Source organism: Engraulis encrasicolus, chromosome 22 (assembly GCF_034702125.1).
Source record: "Engraulis encrasicolus isolate BLACKSEA-1 chromosome 22, IST_EnEncr_1.0, whole genome shotgun sequence".
Taxonomy (NCBI): Eukaryota; Metazoa; Chordata; class Actinopteri; order Clupeiformes; family Engraulidae; genus Engraulis; species Engraulis encrasicolus.
Genome location: NC_085878.1, coordinates 45,785,198 through 45,799,785, shown reverse-complemented (window position 1 = coordinate 45,799,785; position 14,588 = coordinate 45,785,198). Strand labels below are relative to the sequence as shown.

General features: G+C 47.2%; 1 long non-coding RNA gene across 1 annotated transcript; it reads right to left on the bottom strand.

Annotated features, from left to right (window-relative positions):
• Window positions 1–5,653: 5,653 nt before the first annotated feature.
• On the bottom strand, window positions 5,654–13,342 carry LOC134438848 (uncharacterized). The gene is made up of 3 exons (XR_010032676.1): window positions 13,169–13,342; window positions 6,049–6,152; window positions 5,654–5,887 (listed from the first exon to the last, which is right to left on the bottom strand). It is a non-coding gene; the product is annotated as an uncharacterized LOC134438848 (long non-coding RNA).
• Window positions 13,343–14,588: the final 1,246 nt, after the last annotated feature.

Sequence of the window (14,588 nt, the reverse complement as noted above, 5' to 3'; positions counted from 1 at the left end):
TTAATTTTACTGGATTTGTGTAATATTGATGAATATGCAACATTATGACTATTTTCTGTGGTATTTATTGACCTATCTGAATGTAACTGATGGAATTGTGTTACCTTTGTATATAGCCTTTGCATGGGGACATCAATGTGAAAAATATTGTTGTGATGGCCTGCATGGACTGATCATGTTTTACCTACTTTACGCACCTGTGGGGATGGGTTTTGAGACTATGCACAAGATTGGTAGCAAAGAATCATGTGATCATTTGGCACTTTATTTGTACACCTGGGTAATGGGGGTTTGGCATAGAGCGAACCTGATGACGCATTGGGCGAAACGCGTTGTTCGCTCCATGAAATAAAGTTAAGAAAAGTAAGCAGTGTGCGGTGTCTCTTGACTTTTGGATTATTGATTCACCTCCTCCTGCCTCACACCTGCACCTGCATTGAGGGGCTGTGCACAAGGACTCTCTTGTACTTTGATTTAAGATTAAGCTTGGCAATTTGTTTGTTTGGAAACTTAAATATATACACTATGTAAACATCTAGGTCATTTAGTAGAAAAAAATACTAATAAATGACATTTGGCTTTTGCCAAAAGCGCAGGCGAATCGTAGAATCACTCTTATATCTAAGTGTGCAAAAAGCTTCCCAACAGGGGCTATTCAAAGAAGTCACACATCAACTAGCAAAGACCTCAAATCAAAATGAATCAATGGTAAGTCATCCATATATCAGTTCTCAATTCTCAAGGTAGTATTTGGTTTTCAGTTTAATTGCATTTCGGTAACACTTCCAAATAAGGGGCCATAATTAACAGCAAAGTAGCTATAACCTAATACTTTAGTAAGGGTTAATAATCATTACTTAACGCCACATTAGACACATATTAACTGTTATTAATGCATATGTCAAACATTAGCAAGCAGTTACTTAACTATTAGATAACTATTACCTTGTGTAATAGTTCATAGCATAACAATTATTTAACTAATAGATAAGTAAGGGCACAGTTAATAGTTAAGTAGCTATTATATTACTTAACTTAGGACCAAAATTACTTTTACACTTACACTTACTTAATACAAAAGTAAGGCATAAATATGAATAAATAATACCTATTGTCTGTAGATTGAGTACCCATCATGCACTGCACTTCTTGGAGCTAATATTGTCAGACATTATCTTAATTATCACAAAGGAATGGTTTAGTTTTGCTTCAAAACTATTACTCTCCATAATGTTCTGCATTTTTTTGTAGGGTTTCTACCATTAAAACTAATAAGTGGTATATGAACAAATTACATCTCATCACCCCACCATCATTGAGAAGTGTACGTCCAATCCTTGCTATATAATGGCTCCTGTTGCCATTATTACAGTGATTTGAACGAGTGAACGCTAGACGTCACAGTAGACTGGTTACTTAACTATTAGGTATGCGCAGCCAACTCTATTATAAGGGTCCCAAACACCAATATATATGGATTAATTAACCATTAGTTATCCGCAGCCAACTCTAATATAAGGGTCCCAAACACCAATATCTATCCATTAATTAACCATTAGTTATCCTCAGCCAACTCTATTATAAGGGTCCCAACTCCCAATATTTATGTATTATTTATCCATTAGTTATGCCATACTTTTGTATTAATTTTGGTCCTTAGTTAAAGGGGTATGCATTTTGGGGCTTAATACAGTTAAAATTGTTGGCCGGGGTTTATAAAGGTGGTAAAGTGTCTTATTTTTCATGTGAAGCATTGTCTTGCTTTAAGACAAGTTAAAAGAGGGAGTATGTCGCTAAGCTAGTGAAAGTCAATGCATCCATGTAGCATTGCTACATGCTACACGGATCCATTGACTTTCACTAGCTTAGCGACATGCTCCCTCTTTTAACTTGTCTTAAAACAAGGCAACGGCTTACATGAAAAATAAGACACTTTACCACCTATATAAACCCTGGCCAACGATTTAAACTGTATTAACCCCCAAAATAGTGGCATACCCCTTTAAGTATGACCTGATAGCTACTTAACTATTAACTGTGCCCTTACTTATCTATTATAATAATAATATGCTATTGTTATCTAATAGTTAAGTAACTGCTTACTAATGCTCAACATATGCATTAATAACAATTAATATGTGTCTAATATGGCGTTAAGTAATGATTATTAACCCTTACTTAAGTATTAGGTTATAGCTACTTTACTGTTAAATATGGTCCCTTATTTGGAAGTGTTAGCTGCATTTCTTGTAGATTAGGACGCAGCGTCAGTTGGAACAGACTATGGCCACAACTTTTATTTGTCCTGATAAGACAATGTTTTCAGAGGCAGTCGTGTAGTAATGTGTTGAAGGAGAGGATTGTGCACATCCCAGGGAAAGGTGCAGGACGAAGCTTGGTCAACTGTAGTTTTCAGAGTGAGGAGTCGCACACTTAGAATCCTTTTTGCAGAGCATGGCCCTTGCAGAGCAAGGCCCGATTCTAGTAATCTCTAAGTCCTGTTTCTTATTAAGCGGGCTTGCGGAGCAAGGACCATGCAGAGCATGGCCCTTGCAGAGCAAGGCCCGATTATAGTAATCTCTAAGTCCTGTTTCTTTATTTATGTATTTATTTATTATAGCTTGGTCTTGTGCAGGGGCAGTAAAAATAGAAAATGGATCTCCTCCTAGGCCTTTCGAGATAGAGACACCGTTCAAACACTAAAACGACCGGCTCGGCTTGGAGATCGCGTACAGTTATAGGCTTCTCCATGTCTCTTGTCGTTTTCCCGTTTTTGGCGATTTTGTGAAAGCCTGGGTCCCCATTGAAAACAGTGGTGGAACCTCCATGAACCAAAGTTCCGCCACTCTAAAGATTAGAGTGTAGGAGGCTTTTTCGGTCATAAAACATCAACACTTTCACCTAGAAGTTTAGTTGGCGCGTTGTTAGCGAGCTCTATGGGATGTCTCCAAATTGTCAAAGTTTCATTTTCCAACTCCCAATACTTTTTAAATGGCAGGTTTGTAAAAAAAACAGGCCTAGGTCTATGGAGAATCCCAGTCTTTCCAAAAATGCATTTTTCAAGACCTGAACCCTTTAACCTATAAACTTCATTCAAAGACTGTTAGAGAGATCACAAGCATGACTCCGATCTGTGAAAAGGACACGTGCCAACTCCTTTTAGTTTTTTTACAACGATGTTGTAAAGACAAAAAACTCATTCTCATTCTCTCCCCTGTTTAAGGCTCAATACTAACTGTCAGTTAGTATCAGAACAGGTGCAGCCACTGACTAGTATAGTATAACTGGACTGCGGAGTTCGATAGAACTCCATTCAACGGTTTTGAAGCAACCGCGGCTGATTTACTTCCGCCCCAAAAATGCGGAAATATAATAATCACCTTGACAACGTTGAGCTACATTGCTGATAGGTCGACATCGCCGGCCAATCCACAAACAGACACTTCAAGACATGTCCCGCCCCTCCCACCCGAATCCATCATTTGCATGTGACGTCAAACGTTCTAGTGGACGGCCACTGGACGGCAGAGTGCAGCATTAATGAATGGATTCCTATGGGACTCGCAACGTTTAGTAACTCATAACGTAACTTAGATCACCGATAAACTAAACACCGTAAACACACATTGTGCTGTTTGTTACAAAAACAGATAGGGTTACAAACCAGGCGTGACTTTTCACTGGATCTCAAAATAAAAAGAGGAAGCTGAGGTGAATCGCGGCAACCAACTGGAAAACCATCAAGCTACTCGAGTAGCCTGGATGAGCACCACGGTAAGTTTCTCATTTGCCATCCTTTATATCACCATTTGTCTCTTAATTCGTGAACGCTAGTTAATTTAAGTCTAATGTGCAATTTCAATGGCTTTTTTTCTGTGAGGTCAATGTAAGATGCTTTCCATGATTAACGTTAATTAATTAGCAGCATCACGCTATGATGGACGTATGCTAAGATATTGCAGGCTGTAACGTAAACACGGAATTCATAAAGCTCTTGGTGAAATAGCACGGCTATGACGTTCATACTGTTAAGGTTCAAATGTAAAAATAAACCATGTGTACATCTCTAGCGCTGATTTCCCAAGTAGCTTAGGCCTACTCTCCAGCATGATGCTGTCATGAAATGCCAGTCACTTATCCTTATCCTTATCCTTATCCATGCTGGCCTATTTATGACATGCTTAGGCCCACCAGTCTTGGTGTTGTCCTTGTCAATAATAGGCCTATAAAGTGCACCACTTTGTTGTGTTGTCATCCAAATTGTCTGCCCTCTGAAATCACACACATCAGAGGCTTAATGGTTTGGGAAGTGGTATTAAGATTGGAGGGTTGCAGGTTCAAATCCCATCCTACACCTCTCCCTTCACCTCCCATCCAGGCTGTGCCCTTGAGCAAGGCACCTAGCCCCATGCTGCAGGGTCAGTTAGCAATTCACTGTGAGTAAGGAAGTTGCTTTGGATAAGTGTCAGCTAAGTGTTATCTTTCTGTTTCTCCAGATGAGAAGAGCGATGATCTGATGTCATGACAGATTGGATGTATGGAAGAGCCAGAGGTCCAGCACACCAAGCCAAGTTTAGCCGATTTCAACCACACTCACAATCAATCAATTCAATCGCAATTCAATCACACCAACTCAATGTAGTAGTTTATTTTTAGACACAAAGTACAAAAACATTTCAAGGTTATGTAGGTGATGGGAGGGGATATCTATTCTGGGGATGTGTACAATAGACGTGCAAGTACTTATTTATATTAATAAATGGTTATCTGAACTAGGCCTGTAATAGTCAACCCATTGATGCTGGATGCTGTGTACACGTTGTATTGACCTAGGTGCCTGGAGCGACACAGCATTCAGGCATGACATATTAGATTTTTTTTAGATTAAAAATGTGGGTATGTTAGAGCCGAATTATGTTCCAAGAGGATGGTCTTGGCTTTTAAAACTCATATCATGTTTGTATGTGCTTCAGAGACTTATTTAGTTATTTGTTTTTTTAAATAGGATTAGGGCACCTTTCTTAAAAAGGGCATAGGCAATTAGCTGGCATTTTTTGCAGGTGCCGGCTAAATTGGGTTAATATTATTTACATACAGCACTATCCCCATACTAGTATACCCATGTCACCTGAGATATACATTTAGTGGAGACAATATAATTAGTTAGACTAGACTGAAGATTGACAGGCGGTCATGGGTAAGCGGTTAGAGTGTCAGACTTGTATCCCAAAGGTTGCCGGTTTGACTCCCGACCCACCAGTAATCAGTGCTCTCCCCCATCCTCCTCCATGACTGAGATACCCTGAGCATTGTACCGCCGCACTGCTCCCTTGGGGGCTGCCCCCTTGCACGGGTGAAGCATAAATGCAATTTCGTGCAGTGAACACTTGTGTGCTGTGTCACAATGTCAATGGGAGTTGGAGTTTCCCAGTTGGGCTTTCACTTCACTTTCACAGAAAATGTTCTACGTTGTTGTATTAGTACAATAAAATAAGCAAGACATGTCTGGATGGACTTTATCATTTCAGTTATTTATTATCACAACTACTCACCATCAATGACAACCAGGGCTCACCAGCCAAATGCTGGGGAAAATTAAGTTTGGCCAGTAGAAAAGAAAACATACTTGGCACTTTGACCCAGTAATGTACCGGTATGTTTGGAGATTAACATACTAGCCATTTTGGCTAGTGATGAAAAAAGTTAATTTAGAGCCCTGCTGAAAACTCCAACAACTGGTACAGGTGATCAGTGCATCAGGTGAGGAATGTAAGGGTAGGCCCGATGGATGAGGAAACCAGCATCACTGATGGTGAGGTCCTGGTGCTGTTGCAAAGCCCAAGCGAAAGAAGCCTCTCTGGACACCTCTTCATGTTGGCTCCCCCATCTAATTAAAAAAAAAAGAAAAGACAAACATGCTATTTAAATTAATCTAGCCATGCATTTGTAATGTACCGGTACAGTACTGAATAATTAACTCCCCTGGCAATATTGTCTGAATTAAAATGTGATGTAAAATGTCAGAAAATAACACTCATCCCAACTTACTACTCATGTCTTTACCTGTGCTGCTGGAAAGCAATTCTTGGACGTCATCCTGGCCACCATGACTCATGGTTTTAGTTTGGGTGCTGACCACCTGACTGATGAACCTGTTATTACAAAACAATAAAAACAATAAAGATAAATAACAGGTTTGTTGTGCTTTTCTTTCTCTTGTGAAGGTCATCTTTTCAAATGAGTTATTTACGCTTAAACTAATCAAAGTATGTAACCGACATTCTGTCCTATGTGTTTCTACATGTGCAATGTAATGCAACACCGATTTGAAACATTGAAGTATATGTCAAGTCAGTTTTTGTCACTTTCTTCATGGTCATACAAGGGAAACGAAATTAGCCTACGTTTTCTCTCTACAATGCCAGGACATAGACAGGACTGACAATTTACAGACAGACTGTCATGAGCACTCTCTCTCCCTGGTAGCAACCTTAATTGCATTCAATTCTCTGCCACTCTGCTCACTCTCTCCCTACTCTGCCTAACGAGCTCCACCTGGCTCCGCCCTGCTCTGCTCTTGTTACCTGGCCAGCTGCACTGCATTTCCCACTCACCATCCTCACCTTGCCTCACTCTGTTCTAATTACTCTGCCAGCTGCACTGCGTTTCCCCACTAACCTCTCCCAGTATATCAAGCCCTGTTTTTCAGCCAAGCCCTGTCAGATCGTCTTCAAACCCGGACCAGTAACCTGCCTGTCTACGCTCTGACTCCTGTCTGATTCCGATCCTCTTGACTGCCTCCCTGTTCTACTGCCCCGACTATCCCGACCTGCCTTCTGGACCTCGACTACTCTCTGATCTTCAGCCCCTCCGGTAACTCGATTCTGCCTTCTGTCTCTCACCACGATTATTGCCTAGCCCTGGTCTGTACTTCTGCCTGCCATTCATATTGCTTTTGTGTGTGTGTTCCCCCAGTTCTCCGACCACCAGATGAGCGAGCCCAGACGATTCACCACCCTCAGCCCGACACGCCGCTCGATCACTGGGGGACACACACACTAGGCACTTTGGACTGGAAACCCCCGGACACTTGGTGAGCCCCAGGTAACCCACAGGACCCTGAACAACCCCAGAGCCCCAAGCACCCCTGGAACCCCTGACACCCCTGGCACTCCTAGCACCCCTGGAACCGGCACCCCCAAGACCTCACGATCATCTCACTCCTCTTCCCCCCCGAAACCTTCAATAAAGAACTCTGAATTTGAACTCGCGCTCTTGGGTCCTCTTCTGTCCGTGACAGAACGATCTGACCATCATGGACCCAGCGCACTCCCTGACCATGATGGGAGAAGAGCCAGAGATGACTGCCCTACAACGACTGGAACGCTCTGAGGGAGACATAAGTCGGATGGCTGTCGACATCGCTTCCCTTCTCCATCTAGGCAACCAACAACAACAGCAATTCAACCAGCAGCAACAACAGATCCAGCAGCAACAGCAACAGCTTCAGCAGCAGCAGCAACAGTTTCAGCTACAACAGCAACAGTTCCAACTGCAGCAACAACAGCTAGCCCAAGCCCTGCAACTACTCTCAAACCCGGCTACTCCACCTGCACCCCCCCCTGGTCCTTCTGTTCCTGTACCACCGACACTCCTTCATCCCTCCGCTGGAGGTCCCAATGCTGCAGGCCCGGCAGTGCTGCCACCAGATCCCCACACTCCTGAACCAAAGATTGGGAACCCGGAACGTTTTGATGGCAACCAGAAGCAAGTAAGACCATTCTTGAGCAGCTGCCGAATCCAGTTTGCACTACAGCCCAGGACTTTCTCAACAGAGGGAGCCAAGGTGGGGTATGTCATCACACATCTCACCGGTCGAGCTCGGTTGTGGGGAACGGCGGAATTCGACCGGCAAACCCCAGCCTGTGCCTCCTTCAGTGCCTTTGAGGAGGAGATGTTAAAGGTCTTTGACCTAGGCTCGCCAACAGCCGAAGCGTCACAAGCTCTGCTCACCATCCGTCAGGGCAATCGGACAGTGGCAGACTTCTCCATTGACTTTCGTACCCTGGCCAGTCAAAGCTCGTTTAACCCAGAGGCACTGGTGCAAGCCTTCCTCCATAGCCTGGCGGACTATATCAAAGACGCGCTTGTTTCCCATGACCCGCCCTCAACGCTTGATGCCGCCATTGACCTTGCCGTCCGCATTGACCGCCGTATACAGACCCGGGGGAGGGAGAAGGGCCGTCTCAGTCAACCTGCCATCCGCACTCAGGTCGATACCGCCTCTGTCCAGCCCCTGCCTGTCAAGTCCCAAAGCCAACTCAATCAGCCTGAGCCCATGGAGATTGGCCGTGCCTCTCTGACTCCTGAGGAGCGTCGGCGCCGTCTAAGCTCCAACCTTTGCCTCTACTGTGGTGGTGAAAATCACCGTGTCGCCACTTGTCCGGGAAAAGCCGCAGCTCACCAGGTGTAGGGGAGATCCGGGTGAGCTCAACAAATCTTCAGTCTCCCTCCATCCGAAAAACCCTGCTTCATCTCCGCCTTCAGCTTTCTGACAAGACTCATACATTGGCCGCCCTTGTGGATTCCGGAGCCGAAGCAAACATCATGGACCCTGAGCTTGCACGGCAACTGGGCGTGAACCATCATCAACTGACACAACCCATTCCTGCACGAGCCCTGGATGGGCATCATCTTGGCACTGTCACTCATATCTCCACCCCTGTGACAATCCTGCTGTCAGGAAACCACCAGGAGTCCATCCAGTTTCACCTCCTACACTCACCTGGCCAACCACTCATTCTTGGATACCCGTGGCTCCGTCAGCACAACCCCCACATCGACTGGGAGACAGGAACAGTCCGTGAGTGGGGAAGGAGTTGTCACCAGACCTGTTTAAGGGGGGCCACCCTGCCCGTTCACCGGGAAAGACCTAGCGCTACCCCCGACATATCCAATGTTCCGGCCTGTTACCACAGCCTGAAAGAGGTGTTCAACAAATCCAAGGCGACATCTCTACCCCCACACAGACCCTATGACTGCGCGATTGATCTCCTGCCTGGCACAGCACCTCCCAAGGGTCGTCTGTATTCACTGTCAGCCCCGGAAAGAAAGGCCATGGAGGACTACATTAATGACTCTCTTGCCGCCGGGATAATTAGACCGTCATCTTCCCCCGCAGGAGCGGGATTCTTCTTTGTCGGCAAGAAGGACGGTTCTCTTCGTCCATGCATAGATTACCGGGGTCTGAACGACATCACGGTTAAGAATCGCTACCCACTGCCCTTACTTTCGTCTGCCTTCGAACTGCTGCAGGGAGCCACTGTATTCACAAAGCTGGACCTTCGCAATGCCTACCATCTGGTGCGGATGAGGGAGGGAGACGAATGGAAGACAGCGTTCAACACACCAACCGGCCACTATGAATATCTCGTCATGCCCTTCGGCCTCACCAATGCCCCAGCAGTTTTTCAAGCCCTAGTGAATGATATCCTCAGGGACATGCTAAATACGTTCGTATTTGTGTACCTTGACGATATTTTAATATTCTCAAAGACTCTGTCAGAACACACGCACCACGTCCAGTTGGTCCTGCGCCGCCTGCTGGAGAACTCTCTTTTCGTGAAGGCAGAGAAGTGCGAGTTCCATGCCAAAACCGTTTCATTCCTGGGGTATGTGGTGACCGAGGGCAGCATTCAGATGGATCTCACGAAGGTGTCAGCTGTCACTTCCTGGCCAGTTCCTGAGTCTCGGAAAAAGTTGCAACAGTTCCTGGGCTTTGCCAACTTTTATAGGAGATTCATCAGAAACTATAGCACAGTGGCTGCACCCCTCACTGCGCTAACCAGCACTAAACAACCGTACCAATGGACATCAGCTGCTGATAAGGCCTTCAATATCCTCAAGACATGTTTCACTTCTGCTCCCATCCTCCAGATGCCAGATGCAGCAAGGCAGTTTGTGGTGGAGGTAGATGCTTCGGACGTGGGAGTGGGTGCAGTGCTTTCTCAAAGAGCAGCTGAGGATGGCAAGATGCACCCCTGTGCCTTCTACTCCCGTCGGCTAACCCCTGCCGAATGCAACTACGACATTGGGAACCGCGAGCTGTTGGCTGTCAAGCTCGCCCTTGAAGAATGGCGGCACTGGTTAGAGGGGTCGAAGGAACCATTCGTAGTGTGGACAGACCACAAAAACCTGGAGTATATCCAAACAGCCAGGAGGCTGAACTCCCGTCAACAGCGGTGGTCTCTGTTCTTTACGCGCTTCAATTTCACGCTCTCCTACCGCCCGGGATCTCGCAACATCAAACCTGATGCTCTTTCCCGGATGTTTCAGAAGGACGAGACCACCGCCATGACAGCCCCCATTCTTCCCAGCCACTTTGTCGTAGCGGCCCTCACCTGGGAGATCGAGAAGCAGGTCATGGAGGCTCTTCGGGACCAGCCAGGCCCAAGCACCAGCGCCCCCAACCGTCTGTTTGTTCCAGCAAATCTCAGGTCACCTGTGATTCAGTGGGGGCACGAATCCCGTCTGGCCTGTCATCCCGGCATCACTCGCACCCTTCATCTGGTCCGCCAGCGGTTCTGGTGGCGGCGGATGAGACGGGATGTCCGAGAATTCATCCGAGCTTGTCCCACTTGTAACCGAAACAAGACCCCCAACCAGCCTCCTGCTGGGTTGCTGCAACCCCTACTCATACCCAAGAGGCCCTGGTCCCACGTTTCACTGGACTTTGTTACGGGCCTTCCGCCCTCTGACGGACACACAGTCATCCTTACCATTGTTGACCGCTTTAGTAAGATGACCCACTTCGTGCCCCTTCCCAAACTACCCTCTGCTAAGGAGACCGCCCAGGTGGTCCTGGAACATGTGTTTCGTATCCATGGCCTACCCCAGGATATAGTGTCAGACCGGGGCCCGCAATTCTCAGCAACCTTTTGGAAGGAGTTCTGTCATCTCCTTGGGGCCACCGCCAGCCTATCGTCTGGATTCCACCCGCAGTCAAACGGCCAGACTGAACGCATGAACCAGGAGCTGGAGAAGGCACTGAGGTGTGTGGCCTCCCAAAATCCCCGGGCCTGGGCTCAACACCTGCTCTGGGTGGAATATGCCCATAATTCACTCACCAGTTCCTCCACCGGGCTCTCCCCCTTTCAGTGTGTCTACGGGTATCAACCTCCACTGTTTGCCAGCCAGGAAGCGGATGCCACCTGTCCGTCTGCTCTTGCGTATGCCCGCCGCTGCCGCCGCACTTGGGCCCAGGCTCGCACTGTGCTCCTGAAGTCTGGAACCAGCTACGCCGTCGGTGCCAACCGACGGAGGACCCCAGCACCTACTTACCGGGTTGGTCAGAAGGTCTGGCTGTCTGCCCGGGATCTGCCGCTGCGGGTTGAATCACGAAAGCTGGCCCCTCGCTTCATTGGTCCTTTTCCTGTGCAGAAAGTCATCAGTCCAATGGCGGTCCGACTTCAGTTGCCCGCTTCCATGCGGGTCCACCCCACCTTCCACGTCTCCAAGGTCAAGCCGGTCCATGAAAGTCCCCTGGTCCCTGCAGCTCCGGCGCCACCTCCTCCGCGCCTCGTCGATGGCGGTCCTGTCTTCACCGTCCGGCGGCTGCTCCGCTCTAGGCGAAGGGGTAGGGGTCTCCAGTACCTCGTTGACTGGGAGGGATATGGTCCAGAGGAGAGGACCTGGATCCCGGCCAGGAGGATAGTGGACCGGACCCTCATCACTGACTTCCACCGACTACATCCTGATCAGCCTGCAATCCGTAGGGGTCGTCCAAGAGGGGTCCCTAGCCGTCCTGCCCGCCCTGCTTCCTGTCCTGTGCCTGACCCTGCTCCTGTCTCAGTGCCTGTCCTGTCTCCCGACCGTGGTCCTCCAGCTCCTTCTGAGGATGAGGATATTCACTCGGACCGCTCGGAGGAGTTCTGACCCGCCGCCTGCTCCCCTCCACCCTCCCGGCGTGATGTTGTTCTTGGGACTTCTGGGGCCGTCCCTTGGAGGGGGGGTCCTGTCATGAGCACTCTCTCTCCCTGGTAGCAACCTTAATTGCATTCAATTCTCTGCCACTCTGCTCACTCTCTCCCTACTCTGCCTAACGAGCTCCACCTGGCTCCGCCCTGCTCTGCTCTTGTTACCTGGCCAGCTGCACTGCATTTCCCACTCACCATCCTCACCTTGCCTCACTCTGTTCTAATTACTCTGCCAGCTGCACTGCGTTTCCCCACTAACCTCTCCCAGTATATCAAGCCCTGTTTTTCAGCCAAGCCCTGTCAGATCGTCTTCAAACCCGGACCAGTAACCTGCCTGTCTACGCTCTGACTCCTGTCTGATTCCGATCCGTTCTTGACTGCCTCCCTGTTCTACTGCCCCGGCTATCCCGACCTGCCTTCTGGATCTCGACTACTCTCTGATCTTCAGCCCCTCCGGTAACTCGATTCTGCCTTCTGTCTCTCACCACGATTATTGCCTAGCCCTGGTCTGTACTTCTGCCTGCCATTCATATTGCTTTTGTGTGTGTGTTCCCCCAGTTCTCCGACCACCAGATGAGCGAGCCCAGACGATTCACCACCCTCAGCCCGACACGCCGCTCAATCACTGGGACACACACACACTAAGCACTTTGGACTGGAAACCCCCGGACACTTGGTGAGCCCCAGGTAACCCACAGGACCCTGAAAAACCCCAGAGCCCCAAGCACCCCTGGAACCCCTGACACCCCTGGCACTCCTAGCACCCCTGGAACCGGCACCTCCAAAGACCTCACGATCATCTCACTCCTCTTCCCCCCCGAAACCTTCAATAAAGAACTCTGAATTTGAACTTGCGCTCTTGGGTCCTCTTCTGTTCGTGACACAGACAGAAAGTGCAAGACAGGACAGTGGACTGGTAACATAAGTGGTCAATAATAAAAAATACGGTACAAATGAACATTTAACATTGGACATGTAAACAGAAGACACGATATTATATTTCACAATAGATTGGGCAGACGTGGCTGAAACAACAATGAAATCCACTTGGATGAAACGAAACGCATCCAAGTTAACCTACAAGATACATCCGAGATGAAAAGATATGCTTTTCAAAAGACCACTTTGCAAAATGCCTGACACAAAATGTACCGTGCGTCTTGTAGTAAGTTAGGTTAGCAGCATTATCTTACCTGTGCCATGCCACGAGAGGATGCCAGCCGCGGTGCCCAGCCACCAATGAAGAAACGTTGCATTAAGGTGCTAGTATTTTGCCAATGCAGAGGTTTGGTTTAAGTTCACAACTTAACTGAAGAAAATAAATATGGGATAAAAAAAATACATCGCAGGCAGAGTAAGCATAAATCCTCTCTCCGGAGTATAAGGGAATAACAAAGCTCAGTCATTTTGGTCAATCAGCCACGTATAATACATGTTTTTATTTTACTTACCAAAACTGCAGAGGTCCTCACAGAATACGGAGAACGCATATTTGTGGGGAAAGTGTACCAAAATTAAATAACCCATGGCAGTGATGAAGCTGTTGAAAGTAATGCAGCAGGGAGGGAGCTTCCCCTGGAGACGGCGCGAGAGTCGTCCTTCGCCTTGACGACGGCCTGCCTGTCAATCAAAACAATAATTCTAAAGAATGTCAACTGCCAATCAACCCAAATAGCCATGCTCATTGGTCATTTAAACTATTTTAATAGCTCTCTTAAATACAGGGTCAGCCTGAAAAAAATATCTGGGCTGTTTGGAAGGGAGGGGAAACTATCGTAGGAACGAAACAGAGCCGACTTGGCAAGAATTGGCAAGGAGGTATATGGCTTCAAGCCCACCATTGAGAATAATGGGAAAAGGCGCTCTACTTCCTTCTTCCGCCCAAAAATCGTCCCATGTCCCGCCCCCAGCCGTTGCTTCACAACACATCGAACATCCGCAGTCTAGTTATAATAGAAGTCTGTGGGTGCAGCCAATGAAGGGTTCCATTTCAACTGCCACTGTCTCAAGAGTCAAGATTCAGCAGGTGCGAGCAACCATTCTAGAAGTCTATTGTTCAGCTCTTCAATGCAATGTGATATAGTCTTGCTGGACTGTGCACAACAGGTAGCTGCTTGGCTTAATGGGAATGCACGCTGATGGATTAGAGATATGGAGGTTGAGGGTACGAACCCCATCCATGCCATGTTGATTTTCAAAATTATATCATAAGCAGTGTTCCTTAGCCAAGTTAAAATACCATGTATGTCATTTAGTATGAATGGCAAATGTGCTGGTTTACAGATATGGAGGTTGGGGGTTCGAACCCCAGTCGAAGCCATGTTGATTTTCAAAATTATATCATATGCAGCGTTCCTTGGCCAACTTAAAATGCCATGTATGTCATTTAGTATGAATGGCAAATGTGCTGAATTACAGATATGGAGGTTGGGGGTTCGAACCCCAGTCGAAGCCATGTTAATTTTCAAAATTATATCATATGCAGTGTTCCTTGGCCAACTTAAAATGCCATGTATGTCATTTAGTATGAATGGCAAATGTGCTGAATTAGGGATATGGAGGTTGGGGGTTCGAACCCCAGTCGAAGCCATGTTGATTTTCAAAATGATATCA